Genomic DNA, 24,922 nt, shown 5'->3' with positions numbered 1-24,922 from the left:
TTATCGACTCAACATTCGGAGCGATTTAAATTCTCTGATGAGAGTCATGAATGAAACAAACGAGTTCTTTACCACTATACATTACAGGGGTAAGCGAATCCCATTTTGCCTGATTGTCAACCGCATAAAACGAAACCACGTGGAACGGGATACTTCAAGTAAACCAAGGATTGAATCATTGACCTACATTTTTTTTTTTTCGACACTTTTTCATAAATACTATCTTTTTGGCACAATAAATATTAATTACAAGAAGAAAAGAAAAATACAAACACTGAATATTCGTAACGGAGTAGTTGAGGGACTCGGCTGGAAAAGGGACCTGGTTTGGCTGACCTGTGTAAGAGATCGTTCGTGGAGAAGGGATCGTCGCGTCGTCGGCCGTGGAACGAAGCACAGAGAGGAAGGGATTGCGCGTGAAGGGAATCATGGGTCCGCAGAGGGACAAGGAAGGGGTCGGGTACAGTAGATAGAGAAACCGAACGACTGGGACAACGAGCAATAGAGATGAACGAGTGCGAGTGAAAGAGTAAACGGGAGTAGAGGGAGAAAGGTGCGCGCGAAGGAGGAGCGAAGGGGGAAGGGAGGCCTACTAGGCTCGCCTTCGTTGACTGCCGCGCAGCGCGCTAGTTTCGGTTTGCCGCTCCGACGTGACGGACGTTGTATTACACTGGTCGCCGTTTTCCACGTGCAGGCGACCATTTTCGATGTGTCGTTTATTTTCTTTGTTTTGATCGCGTGTGATTCGGTGCACAACGTACAGTGTGAATCTGGAGTGACAGTGAAAAGCCGGGAATCTCGTTCGGTTGTTTATCGTTCGCCGCGTATACCCTCGGGTGAGTTCAGTGTCACTGCACGTAACGAGCGTTTGTGAGACTCGGACGGTGTTCAGTCGAGTCTACGATATCTTTTTCAACTACCTCCATTTGGATTACCTGAATCGGAAGCACCGAACCGCGGGAATTGTGCAGGAAAAGGGGAACCGGATCGGAGCAGCTCGACATCACAAAAAAAGGTGCGTGCTCTTGTATTCGTACTAGTGCTCTGAAACGAATCAGTCAGCGTATATCCATATATACATCTCGTATTTAACAAACTTTCAGTGAAAAATGGTTTAAAAGTGATTGAAATCAAGTTTTACTCTTGGTTTCTATGCTTTATCTGCACTCCATTTTGACGTTTTTGGCGTTTCATCGATCCAGCGTTCGATCGCGTGTATAGAACAAAATGGCGTCGACGATCCACCGTGCAATGCTTTATGGCGCGCGGCAAAAACCTGCCTTATTTCGAATACTTTGAAACGAAGTCATGGCTTCACTGAGACGTTACAAGTGTGCTTGTTACTTTGATCTATATAATTTTAAAATTTCCTACGAACAAACAGAAACCGTCGAGAAATTCGTGGTAATGGTTTTGATGGTGATTTGAGTAGCGTCGTTGGCAAACTTCAGCGACCAATCAGAAGCGCTGTATCCACTACACATGTATCCATGTCTGATTCATAAGTAACCCTTGTTTGAATTGGAGCAGAAGAACGCTCCTTGCTGTTTCCCTATTTTTATTATGAAATTGATCACGTCGCGTATATTACAACAACAAATGTCTCTCCGATTCTGTAAATGTTCAATTTAGACTCTGAATTTTAGAGGAATAATCTGAACCGTTTCTTTAGCTTGACGAACCGTAACAACATGGTGTTTTTACTAGGAGTATCATGAACGTTCTCGTCTCGCTGGTAGTGTCAATAAACTTTACATTCGTTTCGTCGCTTTGCATAGTCGGATATGTAGAACGAAATAGAAAAAAGGGTAGAATTTTCCAAAAAAATTGGCAATAACAAACTCGACCGTCAAAGCACGTAAATGGATCGTAGGGACAAGAATTTAACGTGGACGTTGCCGAAAGAATTTTAAACGAATTTTGAAGGATCTGCCACGGATTAGAGTGTCACTTTACGGTACTTGTTGCTTTATCATCCAGAATGTTATTTTTCCATCGTGAAAAAGAGAGAGGGAGGGGGGAGGTAGTGATAGAAGCAAGGTGGGAAATGGGATAAAATGATAGATGGCGATACTTATTCGCATTAAATTAACGCGACGAGACGATCGCGACGCGGACTTAACGAACATGTACCTTTCCTTGAACACTGAAATCCTTCGGGCCATTCTGTATTATGTTGGAACGAGTTTGTTAGTTTCGAAAACCAGTTCTCGAAATTTTTTTCCTCCACCGCGTAACCTCGCCAGGGAAGAAACACTGGAATTCGTCAGGCAAACTTTTCTCTTTTCAGTCCGAAACGACGCTTAAAGCGGATAGAGCGTAGTATTAAAGGAATGTCGTATTTCATTTACCCTTTAACGTGGAACGTACGCTCGTTTAACAGCCGCGAGTCGACCATTATTATTTTAGGTACACGCACAGATCGTATCGTCGGGTATTTGGATGAATTCGTACCGTGTTACGATGTCAAAAGGAAAATTATTTTCCTGTTACCTTGCGTGTTCCAAGCTTGTACGCGAACGCATTGATAGAAAATAATTGTAAAATATTATTCGGAAGGAAACACGCTCGTGTCGTGTACGCTGGTTACAAATGTTACACGATAAATGTATTAGCAAGAGATAAATGGTTTTCACGAACCAACACGAGATAGCAAAAAGTTTTGAAGTCATCTCTGTGTTACCCCTTTTTTTTTTCTTAATTTTGCCACGCGATGATACATAGACGAGATTAAGATGAACACTTAAATGCGTTTCACTTAATTATTCTCGATTAATATTTATTATGTTGTCAGCCAAAGTCCTTTGGATAATTAAAATTTTCTAATTATCCACTAATTTAATTTTATCGTCAAGTTTATAATTGACTACCCTCGTGTTCGGAATTATAAGTTAATATTTAAAAAAAAAAAAAAATTATTTCAAATATGTATCTAGTGCCAAGGCTGAATATTTTACTTTGAATAATGTTGCAACAACTTCTCATATTTTCACGATAACATTGAACTAGAATGAAAATTTGCATATCTTATCGTCCTCCCGTGAGACATACATACATTGTACCAAAACTATTAAACAAGAGAAATTTTTTTTTATAATTTTTTCCACTTTTATATTACCTCATATCTAGTACTATTATTGCATTTCTTTTTTTTTTAATTATTAGCGATATTTTGTGTATGTAGAGTTGATAACCGGTCGATTTGGTCGCGTGCAACGTAAGGGGGGCCTCGTTGTAATTCGCCCCACCGATAAGATTGAACCCCGACGAAACGTTAGTATATTTCTGTTAGTTTCGACAAACTGTTAGCAGCCAGCCACGATACGCCGTTAAAGGCTGTGTACATGGTTTCCACGGGTGCTTTGACCCTTTGTCTTAGTCCGCATGTTAACGAGGCTTCGTTAATTACACCTCGTGAGATTACGACAGGGACAGGTGGCCGACGATTATCCATTATCCGTCCTAGAAACGTTGCTCGAACGGACACAACCGAGCATCGGAGATAACTGCTGATTAATACACTCCCATTCGTGACGACGGAATCGATCTTCGATTGTCCTGCTCGTGAGAAGATTTACCTCGCCGAAGTCGACAGACCCCTCTAAAGGAATAAGCAAACGATAGGATTTTACCGGCGTGAAATTTTTCGGAGCACCTCTCGATTTCGAAACCTGTTCCAGGACAAAATTCACCTCTCGAGAAGAGAGAGAAAGCGAGGATTGAATTTCAAGAGCGGAGGAAAGCATTAGACTCGTAAAATCGTTGGTACCTATGGGTGGGAGAGGATCGTAAACTCGGGTACGACAATAAATGCGTCGGTAAAAGGTTGTTCCGTGTATAAAAGCGACAACGATCGGTCACCTAATACAAGGGACCAGCTGCCGTGTCCTCCATTCACTTTCTTTCTTCTCTAGGGAAAATTTTATACCTCTTGACAAAGGCTAATTTCACCAGGAAGAAGAGAAGACTTGGTCTTATTCTTCATGTAGGACAACACCTTCTATATTATTCCCTGAAATATCGATAAACGGCTCATCGATACCGTGTTTTCCCCTCGTCCTTGTTTCTCTCGTCGCTTCCTTCTTCGCGCACACACTCGTATACAGAAGTAGACGGGGAAGATGCTCCAATTCAATCAGCGTATTTCCCTTTGTCTGGAGCTCGCGTGATACGGCACGGTTTTAAATCACGGTAGTACACGTTAACGCTTTAAGCTGTCTGGTTCGCGTTTGAAACGCTTGTAGGAGCTCGGTGCAATCCGAAGTGAACTCGCCTCCGCTCGCATCGTAACCAGAGCATGAAAAAGGCAAGGAGCGTGCAACACGTGCAACCGCGAAAAAAAATGTTTTTCTGAAATACACGTTCGAACCGTGGAGAAATGTCTGACGCACGTGCACCGACCTGTTCTGACCCTGGCTACCGATTCTTTGAATTGTTCCGCCTTCATTCAGTCACTTTAAAATGTACGACTTTGTTTCCTCTTCGTTTTTCTGAGAACATGGTAAATGGTAATTTTTCAATTACGATAGTGTCAATGATCGGTAAGTTCAATTGTATAGCGATAGTTTAGCATTTAGCTGGCGGAATTCATCTTGTGCAATATTTTTTGACGAGTCGACGTCAAGATCCTTTTAAAGTCGTAGAAAACGGAATTTCTGAAAAGTTAAAAACAGCCACGTTCTTCGAACATGTTGAAAACGTTAAAAATACGGCACTCGTCTGCCGCGTACGAGAAGGAATAATAAATAATCTTAGCTTGGTACGGCTGACTGTAATCGAGAAAACTGCCGGAAATGAAACATTGCTCGGCGTACCTAGGGGCTTTAATGGTGCAGCGGAAAACGTGGAAATTCATGATGTGCAATATGACGATTATATGCATGGTTTCGCCGAGAGAAAGTCGCCACTTTACTATTCTCGTTAGCATTCATAAAGTATCTTGCATTAGCAAGAGATCTTTCTTGTCGCAATAAACCGTGCCCGCTTTGCCTTTTTATAAAGCTGAACCCCCGTAACGTTCGCCACCGTTATCCGTTAACGTATGTATTCCGCGAACGAGGAATTTATGATCTCCCGACGTTGCTTTACGCAAAATACCAGCTACGATAATCTTATTTATGTTTCCTGAATTTGTCCCGTTTCAGCGACGCTCTTTGTTAATCCTTTACATGTAACGTTCATTGCGTGGCCGCCAGATCTTGCCGGATGATTTATTTTCTGCCTCGCGGCTAAATTAACGTTACTGTATACTTTTATGCGTACAAGGACGTATTAAAAATTTTAAGATCGCGATTCATTGCTGAACAATTTTTCTATCGAATATCGTCGACTCGAGCGAAACGCGAAATTGTTTCGTCGCTACGTCTTCCTAGCAAGAAATTCGTACAAATTGAAGGCAGGAGATGAAATACTTTGCGACAAACGTGCATTTCGCGAGCTCTTACGTATTATACGCTGCACGAAGCTATGCAGCGAGCTCTTAAAGGATATTATTACGTGCAAGATGGATTCCTCTATGAGGATGCATCTGGATTACTGTCATCATACTTGTTCGTTCATTCCTCTAGCACACGACACGAAACGGGTAGTCTGTTTTTCATGATCAAAATATTATTACGAAAATATCATCAATTAGAATTTCGTGACATTTAATCGTGATATTTAATAATTAAACATTATTCGTTACAGTATGCATGAAATTAAATGGGTATAATTGAAGGTGAATTCTGTTAATTGGTTCGTCATTTGTAATGAAATATCGAAGAGTGACCGAAGGGTACGTTCGACAAATTGAATAAATTTTTGAGCAAAATTGTCTCGACCTCATTTTACAATTTTAATTGGAAACGTAAACGTTTTATGAACAACTTTTATTCGCAATTACGGTGATTATTAAAAACGAACGAATCGCTTAACGATGCGACATAATAGAATGTTTAATATCGTATCATAAAAAAGCACAAAGCTCCTTTATTTCATTGATGTTCGTTCCATGAAATGTCTGAATGTTTCTTGAACCCACTTTTCCATCGTAATCTCGTTTCTTTTAATTGGACGTATCGATGTTAACAAAACGGTCAAATTCATTTGTTTTATGAATTAATTTCATCGGTTTATTCGTCACGTGAATCTTTGTATCTTGTAAAGAATAAGTTCAGATAAATGTTGAAGTACTTAAAGTAATCTGAGCTTTTCGCGGCTTTGCGATTATTAAGCAAAGTCCTCGAGCGCAAATGGGAATGCAGCCCTGAGCGGATTAATAACGTGGAAATTACGTGGACCTCTCTCCCTTTCCGTTTCTCTTTCCCTATTATACATCTACTCCTACTTATTCTCTTCCTCCACTTCTCTCTATGCTTCCTCGGAACACTTTCTCTTCTCCATATTGTTCTTTCGTGTTTCCATTTTAAATTCGTCCGCAATAAAATAATATCGAGGTGAATCAATATTTCACACAAACAGTCTTGTTATTGGGTGATTGGAATACACTTGTCGTAACGAGAAGAGGAAGCACCTTGTTTCTCTTATTTTATGTCAAAGGATCGGTGTCACGAGGAATATTTAAAATGTACCGTAAATACCAAAACTTTCGTGGCCATTCAACACGGTTCATTGTCATTCAAACGGTACGTAAGACAGGTCGAGTAGGAATCCGCGTTCTTTCTACGTCGCTAATTTTCATGGTCGGCTTGCGTGGAAGGGTCTTAGAAGTCGAAATCTTACTTTAAAATATACAGCTGTGTCGTGTGTTTAATTACTCGCATTATATTATGAAAAACGGCACAAACAAGACGCGCCAGTTGAATTTTTATGTTAGAAAGGTTAAAAAATTGTCGATTTTTGTGAATTTTTTACTTTTTTCTTATTCTATTAGAACTTGGATATCAGAATATTGATGTTCATAATATGTATCAAGGCGATGAACTCCATCTATTATACACAAGTATCGTGCTGCGTTTGGAGAAAAAGAACCATCAAGAACTTGTCTTGTTCGACGTTCCTCCGTTCAATCGGACAGAAATCGATCAAATAGTAGGTTCGACCACCCTGGGGTGACACGTTACGTTTCTCCAGCAACCATTAGCGATAGAAAAGGAGTGGCAGCCGAATGCTTTACGATTCATTCGCCGTGTTGATCCGACGTAGACGGATTTACCGTCCACGCCAGCCTGTCCTCCTGAAGTCACCATCGACAGTGTCGTTGACCGACACGCTAACGAGCCCACGCGTATTCTGCACGCATACCTAACCCTATGTAACCCACGTAACCCGGTTTCGAGCATCAAACGGATGAATGAACGAACGTACAAACGGTAGCGTTCAGATTTCTCGGGATCTTGGCAAGAAATCAGTGCGTTAATTTAAAAACAATAACCTCCCGTACGAAAGATGCTTTCCGATCCCTCCAGACCTTTGTTGCAAGCTTTCCACCGGTGGAAAACGGGGAGCTGGATTATTGTGCACAGCTGTGGTCACAGTGATAAGCCCCGTCCCTCTATTTCGGTACACGCTGTTTGAAAGTACTCGAGGGATGTCACTAATCCTTGCTACCTTCGGTCGTTTTTATTCCAAGCCAATCGTCTTACGTAAACGAACTGCATCGCGACGGTGTTTCTTTCACTTAACGCGCTTCGTGAACGCTTCTTCCTCTTGTCGTTCAGGATTTTTTGCTTCAGAGACGAGCACCAGGTATCTGGTAAGCTTTCACGAACGTTTACGATTCGTTTTACGAGCTTCGTTTTGTGAGTAAATCACGACCCGATGATGTGTTTTACTGATACTGTTAGGTATATAGGGTGTTGTATGGTTAGGAGGTGGGTGTTTGAGTTTGAAGAACTCGTCGTGCAGGTAGTTTAACCCTTTCCCAGCGGAAGGGTGTGTATCAAAGGCGGTCAGAAACGTCTTAGCCAAAGTCTTAATTCTGCTTATCAGTGAAAATTCAACCACAATCTTGCCGCAAATTCTCCTAATCAAGTTAATCGTAATGTTCTTAAGAAATCGGCGACTCAACCTCGAGAGGGATTCATTTTATCGGATTCTTCGAAGCACTTCTCGTTGCATCCGCTTTTGTTCGTCCTAGAGAATTCGCGAATTTTATCGCGGGTTATAAAGCGTCGACATAAAGTCGGAGGATACGAGTGTAGAGACAAGAGAGAATGAAAGGTCGTGGCTACCTTACTCCAGTACCAGGCAACGCTCGTACACGCTCGCGAGTATACACGTAAGCCCGACGCCGGATACGCGTACATACACGCAGACCAGGCGCCGTCATACCTGTCCCGGCATTGTTCCCCAGTAGTCGAGTTACGTGTTTCGCGAAGAAGTTTGGCGGTGTTATTTCTGGAATACACGCGATTCGGGTCCTGATCAAGGAAAGACGCGCGATACCGCTTCGCGTGCTCTAGCGGAAGCTTGCACGCACGATCCGGGCACCTCGTGGAACCTCATTCTCTCCGTCGGGCGTGACGAAACTTTGACATGACCTACCTTCGCATAATTACGCGATCGCAAAATTAAGCGGAAATTCTGCGAAGTAAAGCGATATCAAAGTTTGCGTACTTCATCGTATCTGCGATCTTGCTCTTCGATCGTTAACATTCAATACCACGGCTCGTGCTATTAAATGATCACTGAGATTTGGGTTTTCAATACCTTGGGAAAAATTAAAGGGGGTTGTAAGTCGAGGTATCCGTTGTCAAAACTTTCGAGCTCTTTCAAGGGAGACACTTATTTAAAATATCTCGCAAGAACTAAACATTTTTCGACCATGTTAATTCGTGCAGAAATGAGCACGCGTTTGCATAAAAAAAAATGGGGCAAACGTGAAAAGCACACGCATCGTTGCATTTGCGAAAAAATACGATTCTGAAAATGTGGTTCTCTTTAAATTATTCACCTTTCCTGCTAACATTTTTCGCTTCTAATGACTCGTTCCAATTACATGGGTTAAACCGTATTATACCTTCAAGAGCATAATCGCTGAATCATATTTTATTACGCGCGTTTCTTGTAGCGTTATCATGGCATTGCGCTGTCAATAAGGATTCACTGAAACGACAGACGGTGTTCTTTGATAGCCACGTTCGTGATTGTGTTTTGCAAGCCACAAACCGACATTTTTCTTTTTAATTTTCTTTTAGATTTACCAAAGATAACGAGTACTCGGTTTTTCCCCCGCTCCCCTTTTTTATCTTCTTCGTACCTTTCATTATCTCTTTCACTTTTTACTGTTCCCGTTTTTCTTAGCAACGTTACTCGTTTGATCTTGGCCGTTTCTTATCGGCCATCGCGATTTCTCCACTCCAAAGTCCATCAATATCTTCGTAAGATGTTGTCCCTTTTCCTCCCCTTCATTGTTCCCTGTCCCATTACCGCATCAGCTTCTGAAACAATTTCTTTGATAATCTTTACACGGATCCCTCGATCTTCCGTTCGACGGATGCAACGATGGCACTGGTAATTGGTTCAAGAGGAAAGGAGTATTCACGATCGGCTTCCAGCACCAATTATTCATGTTCGTGCTACCGTACGATCGACATGATTAATGATAACGTACATTCCTGCATGAGCCTTCGATTTCGCGTTGGTCCTCGTCACTGAACCATTTTCATGTCCAATATGGCACGAACCAATTTCGTTTTTTGTATGACTGCAAATGGAAGATTAAATTCTCATCCATATCGTTCCATCGATTCGAGCAGTCGAGTTTTCCACGAACATCCTAATTCCTTAAGTTAGTATTGAAAAAATGGCACTCGGTTTCAACCCTGTAGTTTCCCCGTGAAATGTAATTTATGAAGGAAGCGAGAAGGTTTCCTCTAATATGCACATTCATCGATAAAATGGCGTCCTCTCGAGCAGCGGGTGCTGTTTGGTCGTGACGACGACAACGCGGAATCCGACTATAGCTGACCGTTCGCTTGTTCCGACTGCAATCTAGCGTCATTACCGACATCACAGAGAGCTCGTTAGTCTCATTTATATTCACGTTGCTCGAGTACAACTTATGTTGCGAAGAAGACGAGGAAGTTGGCCGGTCTGGTCCGTCCTGCGCTATCGTTGTTTCACCGAGTGACTCTCTTCTCTTGTTGCTCTAGAGCTGACAAAGTGCTCCCCGGTTCCGGGCTTCCGTATGTTCTTCACGTTCCGTATAAACTTTCTAGCCGGGTGGTAATGCTCCTTTTAACGAAACAACCTCGTTGCCGTGGCCGTTGTCGTCTCCTGCTGCCCGTTGAGATTGTTTCCCTGAAACGTCTTAATTGTACGAGGGCCGCTTCGTTCCCTCGAATACCACTTGCGACATCTTCAAAGTCGATTTCACACGCGACCAACGATCGAAACAGACAAGTTCTAAACACCGATACCGTGAGCCTGCAAATTGAAAGCTAAAATTCGGAACGTTGATTCTAATTAGACTTTCCAACCTCTCGTCGTTGAGATTTGAAAGATATTTCAAATCGATATCTCTGGGTTCCAATATCGTTGATTTTTCCACTTATCCGCGATGTCATTGAAAGTCTTCTCGAGCGTTTGTCCGTGAACTCTTTCAAGAGATTTCAAATCGATATTTCCATTCGGTGATTTTCTGATTTCCAATATCGTTGATTTTTCCACTTATTCGTCGAGTCATTCGATGTCTTGCGGAGCGTTCGTCGGTGAATTTAAAAAGAGGTCTCGTATCGATATTTTCTCGCCATATGCGGAACGTGGCTAGCGATGTAAAGCGGTAACGAAGCTTGCCGGCACATATACACGCATGTCGATTAATTCCACATTCCATGGTGTACGCGTAGCAATCGTTGCTGGCCTCTTCGTTCCCGTTCACTCGGATTTCCCTGGGGTCTGATGCGACTGTAATTGGTAGAACGTGCCTGGATACCGATTTCAGCGAATACTTCGAACCCGTGCGCAAACATCACGATATTATTGGTAAGCCTACGAAATTTTCAGATTGTTCTCCCTCGAATTATTCGGTTCGGTTAACGTTTCGTTTGTTTGCCACTGTTTAAACTTGTTTACAAGCCGAGTACTTGAACCCGTTGGTATCAACGTGCACGTGATCGAAATTCGTTCGAGACGAGTATAGATGTACGCAGGGTTGAAGCACTATATCGGCTGCACGTTTCCTTCTTTTATGCGTAAATAAAATCGCCGGGAAAGAAATAAAGCCGACATAAAATATGATGGTGCCCAAAAGTTTCCGGGCAATAAGCATTTGGATTTATATTTTTGAAGGGAAGCTTATAAAAGCGTGATCGCGAAATAGGAGCTAATAAAATTTATTTGAAATTGCGCTATATTTTAGATACAATACCGAGAAAAGCTTTATTAATAAGAGATCTTGAATCTTCCGGTGTTGGCGATACGATTTAACGTAACGAAGCTCTCGTTTGTTCATGTCTTGCTAAGATTTCACATTATTACCATCGTAAGAGTCACTCGAGCCAGGAATACCCTCGTATATACCGAACAAGTTGCGGAAGCTCGAAACTTACGAGTCCAAAACGGAGGGTGGATCTCTCCTACGTTCCTTCATTGTCTGCCGAATTTGCTGGACCTTGCAGAGCCAGTGTTTATCGGTGTGCACCCTTCTCGGAACGACGTATCTTGTTAAGGGAGGCAAACCCTCGGGGATGATGATTCACTCGTGCATCTCTGCCCCTCGAAAAATGGGGCGTTCGGTGGTGGCAACATCCGCGAGTATGCAACAGGGTAGCTCACCCTTCGATACAGAACAAAACGAAAGGAAATTGCTATTGCCACGAAACCTTCTCCCTTCGGTACCCTTCGTTTGACTCGTTTCTTTGGCCTCTCCCTTTTTCGCTCCGTGCCAGCTTTCCATGAAGATATTACACAGGCTTGGTAATGCTATTCGATCGATCGAATTGTTGGATTAGAATCGAAATTTCGTTTGCTATCTCGAGGGGTTTCTGTAATTTTCGAGGTTTTCTCCCTTGTAACTTTATTTTCATGTCATATGCAAGGTATAATTCAGTGATCGAAATATTTTCCCTTACTTTCTTTCCTTGTTTCGCCAGAATATCTTTTCTAACATTTCTAACAACGACAGCGGTAAACGCGACACCGTGTATACTTTGTGGTTACTAAACCACTGTTGCTCTGCTACCCTGGTTTTGCTTGTTTTCACCCCACGCATTACTGCATCGCGTTACACTATACCGCATTGTCCGGCTTTGTTCGGCGTCGCGACAAAAGCGTTTTGTTCGGACCACGCGTACAACCCCTCCTTAATTCAAGTTTATTATAATGTGGTGCACGCATTCCTTTCCCGTTTCCCGGAGACGACAGATGCGTTCGGTCCTCCGCTGAATCTGAACGGAATAAAGTCGGCGAACCGTGATACACCGATGAAGATTTATGTTGTCGAAGTTGGAGCCTCTGTTTCCGACGTCTCGTGGGAGATCGAGCGAGGAACGTCGTTCGGGTTAATGCGATTTAATCAGGGGCTCGTTCGGATTATTTCAGGGGATTATCACGTCCGAACCTACTATTCCTTCTCTTACAGTCGAACGGAGCGTCGAATTGTCGCGTATACTTAACACATCGGCAGGTGAAATTTCGTCTAATCTTTCAGCGAAATCTTACCGATAATATCGCGTACGGTGAGTCAGGCATAAAGCCTCGCTTCTTAAATTCTGCTTGACTTACGTAAGCAGCTCCGATTGACTAATACGTTCTGATCAGAATTGAAAAGAGAAAATTACCGCAACTCGAAGAGATCATGTAAATTTTCACGTAACAGGTCTATAAAATCGTTAACATATTCGCTGCTTAGAAATCGTTGTCTGGTATCGCGAATTTAATGCAGTCGAATAATTGAACAAATATTTCATTCGGTAATGTTGTTTACCGAATTGTAAGTTACCGTGAACGAAGTATACGTGCGTAACAAATAGCGGTATCGTTCTTCTTTAAAATTGCAAAGAATGAAGATGTTCCAGGAGTAAGATCAAGAATATCTGAGACAGTATCTAGAAGGAAATTGGCCGCGCGCCAGACAGGGGTCCGGAAACGTGGTTAAATTAATTGATATTGACGTGGCAGAATTTCGCGAAGATAGCGCCGTTCCTTGGCCCCCACATTTCTCAACTCTGCATAAAGATGCCGTTGAACGGGTTACACGGTAACAAACAATCGCGATTCGTATCTCTTACGAAGGATTAATGGCAGAGATTGCTCGAACAGCTCCATTAATTAAATTAAACGGAAAGAAATGATCGAACGATTTCGATCAGACTAAAAGATCGTAACTAGGTGGATCGATGTTTGCATCGAATCAAATATATCGTCTCACTTTGATCGTGTTTTATGTTAGCAGTCTGTCGAGGAAAACGATCCGTGATCGCCGCGTGATTTAAGGTTCAGACGTTTAGGTTCAAGCGCCAATAAATATATGACTTATCCGATTCTTATCGTTGCTTACTCGTGTTCTATCTCTTTTACTAGGTATCGTATACAAGGTGCTGTTGAATCATAGCTACAAGTTTTATAGGCTAATAGAATATACCGAAGGAAATAAAAACGTCTCGACACGATTTCAATTAAACAAGGAAAGATACTTTTAATTAAATTTCGAAGCAAATTAGAGGAAAAGTGAAAGGAAAATAAATATTGCACGGATACAACTTTTCTATTAATTAAGAATTACGATGTCATTTCTTCTTCTATATCCCTGATTTAGCAGCGCCCTGTATATTAAGCTCGTATGGTTTATTAATCAAACATAAGCAGCGGTTCCATAAAGCGATATCTCACTCCTCTGCGCCGTATCGAGTCTGCCTCTTATCTTTCAGAGTTCTATAGCTCTCAAAGAACCCTAGTTTCTTATGACGTTACGTGCTTAAAAATAGAAACTCATGTTACATTTTTACTTATCTCTTGCCACGTTAATAATTACAATTAAATTATCGAGTCGATGCATAAGTTATAAAGAAAAATTGAATGTCATTTTGAAAGTGATTTCGCGTGTATACACATACATACGTGTAACTGGTAGACTGTTCAGAATTTTCTACATGTCATGGAAGGAATTCAAGGGAACTTTTGATAAGTACGGCGTCTAATCTGACCGTGTATCGTTTCACTAGAACTACCTCCCGGCGAATCACTACGTTTAGCCTCTCTCTGATAACGTTCGATTATATCGGTTCTGTGATATGCTTTGAATACGAAGTTCCGATGTTCGTGTGCAGTGCAACAGGGGAATATTGTTATAGTCGTATCACGTTGTTCGTGTACTAATAACCGGGACACATTTTCTCATCTGTAAGTAGTATCTGCTCGTAAAATGGACCACGTATCGATGCTAAGAACGACAGGTGTACAAATGGCGTTAATTAGAGCGTGCTGGAAACGCGTCCCGAGGTGACGGCTTGATACGACGTTATAATAGACCTGTGCACCGAGCTGTAATTTACGAGCGTTATTATTTTGTAATCGACAATAATTATTAACGCGGTAATTGGGGGGAAAATGGCCGCGCGAATCGTATGAAATATGAAATTTCCTGGCTCCCCAGTTCGTGGTATATGATTTTCAATAACTAACGTGAACTCTTGTTGAAATTGATCGTTGCACACTTCGAATCGAATTAATTGAGAGCAGCGTGGATGTTCGCGACGATAATGTTGCTTAACCGTGAGATCAAACGGGTGTTGTGCATTAACGGACCCTTTCCCAATGCGACGTTGTTTTATGGAAAATTCAACCATTTACGGCCAATGTATCGGCGTATTTACAGAAGGAAATGCATGCTGGGTTGAATGGCGATTAATATTAACGTTCGACCACAACATGACCCGGGTGTTCGGGAAAGCAACGCTTTGCTATCGGCTGATATCTCTTTCTCTCTTCGCCGACTCTCTATTCTCGCGTACACACACTACGTTTCGCTGATTTCCTATTTGCGAATTTACACAATTTTGGTTTTAAATTATACCAATCGGTGGCAAACGTATAACCAACAAATATTTATCTAAGATATTATCACGCGAAGTACGCTGTTTCATAATGTACGTCACTGTTTTATTTATTATTTCCGCAAAATACACAATTTTATTAATAAACTTGCGTCAACTCAAAGAAATACCAAAGTGCAATAATTCCCTGCTCTTTGTTTTCATCCACCGTTATTTATATTTCAGTCTCAATTTCGCCCAAAAAGTTTGTAACACCTCCTTGTTAGGTGGATGTAGCAACTTATGTCATAAGGAAGGGATTTGTTTGTCTGCTCGACGGCAAAGTCCGACTAAGACTCACCAAAAGCGTACTTGAAGCTAGGACACGGGTGCTGGGACAAACTCTGTTCAAATATAATTTCGTAGACTGAAATGCTTCGTTAAGAAATTCTACGTGGCCAGTTACGAATATTACTGTACCCTCGTAACAGGACTTAGGCGAGATAAAACAGGGCAACCATAGTAAGGGAACGCGAGACGAAATAAAGTGATCTGTAATGTATCTCTAAAACTTAGATACATTAGTAGTTCAAATTCCCTGCTGCATCCTCTATGATTAATGATGCTCCATTTGGATTTTGCTGATAAGACTTTCTCCTCGTTCGAAACCATCTCGCCAGTAAAATTAGCGTGGCAGAAGCTTGAAAAAGCTAGTAGAAAGCGTCGCAGTAGAATTGTTAGCTAGCCAGACACCGATTTAATGTCTGGTTGAACTACTACGGGTCTCATTAAGCCTTCGCCCGTACGTATTCTCCGTCTGCGAGATAAGGGAGCAGGAAAAGGAGGCAGAAAAACGTTTCTCGTGAAAGCACAACTGCGTACTTTCGTTCTAGAGAGTAGAAAACAGAGAGATAGTAATCGCCGTCGTCGTTTTCTCTGATCTCCTTGCACCCTTAACGACGGAAAACACCCGATGTAGTTTCGCGAGATTCATTCCGGAGGTGTTCCAAGACCCTCCTTAATAATCCAGCCGCGTTTCCTCGGTGTAAATGAAATTTCATCCTTTGAGAAGCTTATCGTAATCGTACTCGCAAGAAAATTAATACCGCTTAGCAATAGACAAGATTTGCGATGCAACGAGATTTCTTCGAGCAAGCTCCGTCTCTTATTCTTTCCCTGATAATTAACTGTTTCGTCTAGCTCTTTGCTTTTATACGTTGCAAGCTCTGCTTACTTCGTAAAAAGAAGTGCATCGACAAGGATAAAGATCAAAGTTCAAAGCCCAGATGGAATTGTTTCGTTGGTTCGAATACTTTTCGTTATCACGTTTACCTCGTAAATATGTCGCCGCACTTATCGCTCGAACTTCCGTAACTGCACCTAAGTCACCGTGGTATTTAGTACCGTCACAGTGGTGGCTGTTGAGGTTAACAATGACGAATGTTAGGTATTATGTGCACGGGGTAAGATTTGCATTGCAAAAGCAAACGCTGATACGCGTACGAATCGTAATTGGCAACCGTTGTTACAAACTGGCACACAGAACGTTTCTGCAGAGAAAATAATTGCTGAAAATCGCAATCGAGGATACGATAAAAGGTCGATATGCATTGGTATCGCTAGGAAGGGATCAGAGTGAATCTGATGAAAAAACTAACTCTGTTCTTTCCATGGCCATGCATGAAACATGGCAGAATTACGAAACCAGGTAATCGATTATCGGTATAATCGATGACAGAACGTGTCGATGTCTATTCGCCTTAGCGGTTGCAAGCAAACCCATGAATATTGATCCAAGGAATTATAGAGACACCGCAAGTGCAAACGACCTGATTTACACCGATTAATTACACGAACAGTGTCTGTGACCTAATTAAATAGCTCCTTTCGCGATTCGACAAGCACACGCGGCGATGAGTCGATTGTAATTGTAGAAAAAATTAATCCTCCTCGGTGTCATGGCTATTAAAAGGCTGGAGGTCTCTTGTAGAAATTAAAAATCGCGGAAAAACGAGCAGAGGGTAGTTTTAGCGAGAAAGAAATTGCAGTGCATACTTTTTCCCCTCTGTCCTTTATTTTCTACGAAGATACGTAGCGCGTGTTTAAATTAAGTGCGAGCGGACTGTTTGCGCGCGTGCGGTGTTCCTTGATGCTGGAAGAACTTTTTCCCGATTTGGGTTAGTCATATTACATATTAAAGCAGGGAAATTATGTTGCTCGTCGCTCCGCAAATGAAATTTCCAACGGTCGCGGCGTGTTCGTTTTCTTTTTTTATTCTTTGCCGTTTGTGTCCACCTTTTTGTCCAAACTATATTGTATTTTGAAATTCTATTTTTTTTTCACGAATATTACCGGTTCTCCAAACGAATTCTGTTCCACTGGTTTTCCTCTGTTTCGTTTTATTTTGGTTTGCCCGACCATGTGATAGAATGTAACGTGAAAGACAACGTTTTTGTTGTTTGATTTCCATTATCGTTGCAAATCGTCGCAGATATTGCTTGTAAAAGCAATTCCATTCTTTCCAACGGCACTGGCACAACATTTTTACCTACACAATATTACATAGTACAATACCGTTCTCTAAATTCTTTTGCCGACGGAGTAGTCGAGTCTCACTCGACGAAATAGCGAGGATTTATTTCGTATAAAAATGTAAAATATTTTGAACACGCTTCATATCAGCCTTTTCTATAAACAAAGCAGAACGTCTTCTCAAAAAAGATAGTAGCAAAAATATATTATTCCATGTAACGTAGGTGAACTGAAGATCCTTCAAGCTTCCCATAGTTAGCGCACGAGGCTTTTGGATTTAAGCCGTGTCCATTAGGCTAAGTGTTGCTATGAAATTTCAACGTTGATGTGGTTGATCGAGTCCCATATGTAACACGCTGCAGTGTTATTGTCGCTGCGAAACCCGGCTAATCCGTATGCTTAAAATCATGTCCAATTATCGAAGCAATTATCTAACCAGATCCTATATTCGCTACGTACGCGCCTTCATGAAAGATATAGCATCAGCCCGCTTCGATAGCCGTGTTAATTAAACGAGAGACCGAAGGACGCGCGAATTCGGCTGCGAATTCACCGGGAATTCTCGTGGAAATAGCGCCAGCAGCGTCGATCGCTTGGCATTAACAACGCTCACAGACCCCTATGTACAAATGCTTTCGCAAACCTCGATGCCTGTGCGGACACTACCACCCTAGACGGGACGAGTAATAGACGGGTTAACAGTCGATCACCGATGTTTGTTGACAGAAGCTAACTACGAGTTTACACGGGATATAGATCAATCGGTACAGCCTTTCGTTGCAAATCACCGTGGAGTGTTGAAAGAAGAAACTCTAAGTACGTTAGATTTTTCCTCGATTTTCAAGAAATCTCTTTCATTGCCGCGTACGATCCAAGAATCCTCGACATCGGATGACGAACTTCTACCCTGTGCGAGCTAGTTTCATTTTCAAAAGCTGCAAGTCTGAAGTGCGCGTCTGTCCTCGGCAACTTTGACGTGTCTGCACGCAACGTACGTTTCTCGATTCACGGGAGCAGGTGGAATGTGCAGCAGCGCGTATCTAGGTGGATGATATCTGGCTGGTTGTTAAGTAGGTAGATATAAGTTGGCGGAGCACCCCGTGACCCAGGTGTATTACGTACTACATACGTGACGGCAGCCTGCACTATCCCGATATTCTTCTTCGTGAGCAACCCCCTGTGTAACGTGTGCATGCACGTTCAGCCGGGTCACCGATATAATAAAGGTTGACGTGAACGGATCTCCAGGGGTTCTCTGACCTTCCCCTTCGTAGGGTCGCATGACGAGCTCCTCGACCGTTCTCTGTTCCTCGAACCTTTTATATCGTGCACCGCGTCGCGTCGTTCTCCGTGACCCCGTTGGAAACATTATCAGACGGCGCTGCTATGTAACTCGTCCCTTTTCTTCTACTTTTTTTTTTTTTTTTTCGTTTTCACCGCATATTTCTCTATGGCCGAGAAATACGTTCTTCGTCGCGTCTTAACAGTTCGGTTCAAACCTTCGTCCGTGTTCAGACTTTACGCCAAATATTTGAGCTGGATCCACTTTGATTTATCTGGACCCCATCAGCGCGTAATTCGAAACCCCACGATCCTTCTTCACCGAAGTCCGGGTCGTTTGAATTCGTTCCGACCCGCCTGTAGATCCTTCGTGACCACCCTCGATCCGTTTCGGCTTGTTTGGATCCACCAGCCTCGAACGATCCTTTTTACCCGACCACAGTTAGGAGAAGGTCCAGAAAGCCTGCAGGCTAGGTGAAATAAAGTAATGGAACCATTTATGGGTTCCCGTAGACGTGAAGTACCTTTTAATCTATTTGCTTTAGCTGTTAGTTCGAGAAAATATTCTTCCAACTTTAAAATTCATTATAATTTTTTCGAAATAGGGGCAATTCAAAAAGATGAAAAATATTGAAAGTTACTTAGTGGTAAACAGATTAGATTAATAATGGATCGTAAATTAGCTCGTCTTTCAAGCCTGCTGAGCGATTAAGTCTTGAACCGCGAGACGCGGTATCTGCACAGCAACGATTCTTCGATAGAGACAACCGAGTCTAATCTAATGACGTGTAACACGGGCTGCTCTTGACATTCACAAGTGGGTACCATTTTAGCTGTGCGCAAACCTTGAAGTTGCCTTTGAGAAGTAAGTACAGCAGTTCTATCTCGTCACGGACTGGTTAGCCCGCATATCATCCTAACGTTTCGCGGGAACTATTTCAATATCTCATTCTGATGTAACTGACTTCGTTCTATCTCGTTAGGGGTATTTTAAGCTACCTTCAAAGGTGTTTTGCTCGAAAATTGCCTTGAACCAAGATCATCCTATCTTAAGGAAAATGACATGTAACGAGATTTGAAAAAAAAATTGAAATCCGAGGGATCAGAATTTGTAGCGTTGCATGGCTGGTCGACTTTGTCGATGCTTTTTCTCGGCAGTGGTATGCATCAGCCGTTTCCTGCGAAAAGGGGACCGAGCATAGAGACCCCGGCTCTAGCTGCTTTTTAACCTCCTCTCGGTTGTAAGCGTAAGAGAACAAAGGAGGTTTGGACATGCATGCACACACAGTGGCAAAGGGTAGATAGATAGATCGGCGGTTCCGTTGCTTGTTACGTGGTATGTCTGGGACAATATATGCGTGCACACATATATAACCCGCTTGCTCCGTACTTATGCGGCATTACCATTGCTGGTAATCCTGACGATAGCGTACAGTATCTTGCGCACGGTGTTCGTTGTTCGGTATTATGAGTAGAGGGACTAATACGGAGCTTCGAAGATATTGCACTCTCAGAAACATACTATAGAAATCCGAATCTCAGCACAGATGTCAGATATTTCATAAATAATTCGTATGGCGTAGCGTCGCGTCGCGTGAGAATGCTGGGGTCGCGTTCAGTTTCCTGTTGGGGACGTCGCTTTCTGTACTTTCTCCCTTCTGTTGCTGCTGCAGCGTACCATGCTCTCTTTCCTCTTCCTTCTTTATTATTTCATTAAATTTATTGCAAATCAAACTTTCAAAGTATGTATTAATATTGAAATATTGATTATGCTATTTGGTACGTGTATCATAATTTTCAACCGCGTTTGTTTTTAGGATCTTTGTATAAATTTGCAAATAAACTTGTATAATTAATTCAAGTAACAAGATTGAGTTAACAGGGCTCGAAATATCTTCAATAAAACAGGGTTCCTCGAAATCAAAATATAATTACAAGCGAAATGTATGGAAATTTAATCGCTTCACAATTGATAGGTGAGGTATGATTCGAATTTCGATACAGATGTTTCGTTTATCGGGCAATTGCTCTATCAATTACACCCTTAAATCTCACCATCCGAATATCTTGTGTTATTAATTAGGTATCTATTCTGTGTAATACGCCCGTTGCCGTGAATATTTCAATTTACTGCTTCGAATCACCGACGTAATTTTAATGGCATTCAGAATTTTCCTTTCCTGTACTTTATTTAATTAAGAGCTTAGCGCCGATCGGAATGTTTCACGGCGATCAATATGCTAATAAATTTAAAACAGGGACCAGAATAAAAGTCGAAAGCAATTATGGAAAAAAATTGTCTAGTCGAAGGGCGATTTCGAATTTTTCCTCGTAATTTTACAGTGACGTCGATGGTTTACGAGCTCGTGATTAGTGTCGTTGCTTGGTGGTCGTTCGAGAGCCAGACCGTCACGCTCGATCGAGCGAAGAAATGCACGCGCCCCATTGATTTATTTATTGTCGAACGCTCTAGCTAACCGCACGAGCCTTCTTATCCAGGGAATTTTAATTGTCCGGATAAAACAGTGACGGGCACGCATGCTTGTCGCACGATAGCGCAGAAAAAACGTCTGCTTTTCCTTTACTCTTTGCACTATACGCGTACTTAACCTCGTTTCTTGCTAAAGACGTATATATCCGTAATCGGAAGTAGACCATTAATGGTAAAAAGTGTGCGTACGCCGCTATCGATCAAGGTATTGAATTATTATCGAGCCTTAATAGGATGGAGACTTTTTATGAGAGCGTCAAAGTAGTAAACATATTATTTACAAATTTTAGACACCGTAGTAAAAAGGTTAACGATAATTTTTTTTACAATAAATGTAATGTTACAAGGATTGAACGTGGTTGTATTCAAATGCGTTAAACCCATTTCTTTGAAACATTATGCTTCGCAGCACATCTGAAAGAAAAAATTTAAACGATTACCAGTCGAATGGTTGAAATGTTAATAAAGTTTTTGTAAAATGATGCAATATTAACACACCAAGGAGTGGTATCGAATTTACATTCGCATGGTTTCTCTTATTCGCCGCGTTTAAGTACCTCACTCTTGGCTTCTTGTCGCTGAACTTATGCAGAATGCTTTTATGTTAGCATACAAATAGTATCTTAGAAATTGTTTTGGATCGAAGAAAATCGAACCCGTCAATGTTACAGGTGATCTAAGGGGTCGTTAAAATTTCATTGGAGAGATCGGAAAGTTCAGATTCGTCAAGTATATCTCGGCAGGAGGTGAATAATCTCTTACGCAAGTCATTCATGATCGGGGACGTATAAATGTAAATAGAAGGAATATCGCTTTGATTGAAAACGTTTCGCAGTTTTGAAATTCTGATCGCGCAAATATTTTATACATAATAAATTTGAAATAAATGTATTGTCATTAATTTCCGTCACTAACTAAATGAATCATATAATAACGAGGAACCTGCAAAGAACGTTCATTAAACGAAAGTCTCGCTTCTGAGCATTGGGTGAAAATTTACGCGCATCCTTTTAGCTGCGTGCATATGAATGGCGTGCAACTGTTAATTGAAGATGGCATTAATAACGCGAATGTCATTTCAGAGGTTTTATCGCTGGCTGGTGTTTATGGTAGCGGCGAGGAAAAGCTCGTAAAACGTCGCGTCCACGTTGGTGGAAAGAAATTTATCACCGATTGATTGCGTCAGTTACGGTTACTTTCTAATTACATCCGTTTTTCCGCGAGAAAATCGGAAGGTGTTTTTTCATGAGCTAGGATAGATTTTGTCGCGATTTCAACCGGTAATTACACGGCGGAAAATTTTCTGTATTTAAAAGGAAAATGAAAGAGAAAATAATAAAACGAAAGCAGAAATGTCGATATGTTAGTCAAAAGTTGAAGCACGAACAGTTATTTGATTATTTAAGTCGACGCTCGTTAATTATGCCCGCTTGGCCCTGTCACGATTCGGTCCAAAGCCCAATCGAGGTAATCGCTTGACCTTAATCGCGCGATCAATCGATCTTTGTCGATCGTCGCGGAATCGAAGCGAACCGTAAAGGTATTCGAGTGCGACAGCGAAGGGCGAACTTTATTCCAACTATGTCCCTTCGATCACGATCGACGACGAATCCCTCGAAACACGCGAAACTTTGCCGGCAGTCGATCAGCTAATGCTCGAACGTTCGTGCAATTTAATAATCGAACGATATTGGATGCCTTTGCTTAGGATGCGCTAGTATTTGTCGGCTTCTATCAATTTTCCTAAGGCAGTTAGAACACGGAAACGTTGAAACGTGACGATTCGCGATTTCATGAATTTCAGTAAATAGAGACAGATAAATCTCTCCATTTCAAACGGAAATATAGGATTTTCGAAAACGTCCTGATCGACGTATCGGTGCTTAAATCGCTACAAATGATGATTCAATGGCGTCGAGTCGAGGTAACGCGATGGGTAACTAATTGCTTCCTCGGTTTAAGTCATGCAATTATTTTGGACTCCCCATTGAGTATGATGGAAGGTTAACGTTATGAAAAATTACTCCATTTCTGCTAATGACTGAGAGCCTTTTTTCTCGACAGCGACACTTGTTTCTCTTATTCATCAACGGTATTTTTAATCCTGAATAACCTTAATGCGATGACTCACGTAACGCATATTTAGAATTTTCTTTTTTTCTTTTTAATCACCAGTTTCATGATATCCGCAGCCTTTGTATTCGAACATTGCAAACTTCCTCCGGAAAATATTAATCTCCTGTAGAGTTTGCATTTGACAGAGCGCTTTATGCAACTCGGAGATTTCTCTGTTTACCAGCAGACTAAGCAAATATTACGTAAGAAATCGCCGTTCAGCTTTCTCGGAGAAGCGATACACGTATTACGCGTTTTTCTATTATTGGTTATTGATCATCGAACGATACGGTATTCGAGAGGCGGTCATCGAAACGGGAGAAAACGGGACGCGTCGAGGAACGTGTCGTTGACACGCGCCTATATCCGCTCCCCTTGACATTGCCATTGCATTTTGCAACGCGACGCGATGCTTGTCTTGCCGTGTTCGCCCGTTTCCCCATCATTCACGCGTGCACACGTTGTTACGGATAGCAGAGTACTCGCGATCTGCGGTATTCTATTTCTGATCCGTCACGGTGGACACGAGAGTTGTCGAGCACTTTCCACGCAACATTGCGGAATATACACGTGTTCAGCTCGTACCTCGCATCACTGAACATAATTTTAGCTGTACGTTCTCTTCTGAGCGAATTCACGATCCAAACGTAACGGTTATTAACCAGAAAATTATTATTTGGAGTAGAGAAACAGTATATAAATGAAGTACCTGTTTATCGAGTAGATGAGACGAGTTAACACGTCAATTGTCTGATAACCTTCTCGTGGATGATGGTATATTTTTTGAAAGATCTTTACCTGCAAATACGTTGGTATAACAAATTGGAAATTTTCATACGAAACTTTTCAGAATTTTCTTATTTGTAAAATTTCATTTCGAGCTCCTTGCGCAACGCAACAAATATTGAGTTTTTGGATCGAATTTCTCGTGAAAAATTCGTTTCAGAAATGTTCACGTATCATTATCCGAAACAACGTCATTTGCTCGAAATGAAATAGAGTTTGAACATTGTTCGCCCGTTCCCTTTTTCTCGCGCGGAAACTTTAGCAAGAGCTGAAGATTGGCTGGAAGTCTGGAGTAAAGGAGAACCATGTAACACAGTTAAAGAAAGAACTCACACGATGACACTTTTGATCATACTCGCTACGTTCCACATATTCTCATGACGTTCGAACGGAATTTCAAGCAGCAGAATGAACGCGGTACAACACTTTGCGGATTACGAAAAATCCTCCCGAGAAAAGAAAAACAGGGAAACAAAACGATAGCGAGGGCAATTTTGTAATCATCATTTCCTTAACACCCTGTACACGTACAACCGGCGAAAAATATCAGCGAGAATATCTCGGGTATTTTAAGCAGAAAAGTGTCAAACGCAGGACAGGCTTGATCGTTATCCGCCAGACACAGTGCCGAGGTTTTGGTTACGCTGAAAAACAGAAACCTCCTGTCAATATCATCTTCTCGGCTGTAAACTGAACGAGAGCCAAAAACCATCCTTTCGCTGGCCACTTGGCAACAGATTGAAGTATCGAATTATTAGAGAGTACGTACTCGCCTCTCATCGATGCTATGAAAATAATG

The 24,922-nt window shown here is 41.8% G+C and overlaps 1 protein-coding gene across 9 annotated transcripts in view; it reads left to right on the top strand.

The window, feature by feature from the left end:
* Window positions 1–642: 642 nt before the first annotated feature.
* The window catches only part of kug (FAT atypical cadherin kugelei), a 291,242-nt gene continuing 266,962 nt past the window's right edge, over window positions 643–24,922 (top strand). For all 9 annotated transcript variants that reach the window (XM_034339666.2, XM_034339665.2, XM_034339664.2 and 6 more), the window contains exon 1: window positions 643–1,015. The gene's annotated coding sequence lies outside the window, so the exon portion shown is untranslated. The remainder of the gene's footprint in view (window positions 1,016–24,922) is intronic.

Source organism: Osmia lignaria, chromosome 10 (genome assembly GCF_051020975.1).
Source record: "Osmia lignaria lignaria isolate PbOS001 chromosome 10, iyOsmLign1, whole genome shotgun sequence".
Classification (NCBI taxonomy): domain Eukaryota; kingdom Metazoa; phylum Arthropoda; class Insecta; order Hymenoptera; family Megachilidae; genus Osmia; species Osmia lignaria.
The sequence above is the reverse complement of the archived record's forward strand: the minus strand, read 5'-3'. Positions and strand labels throughout refer to the sequence as shown.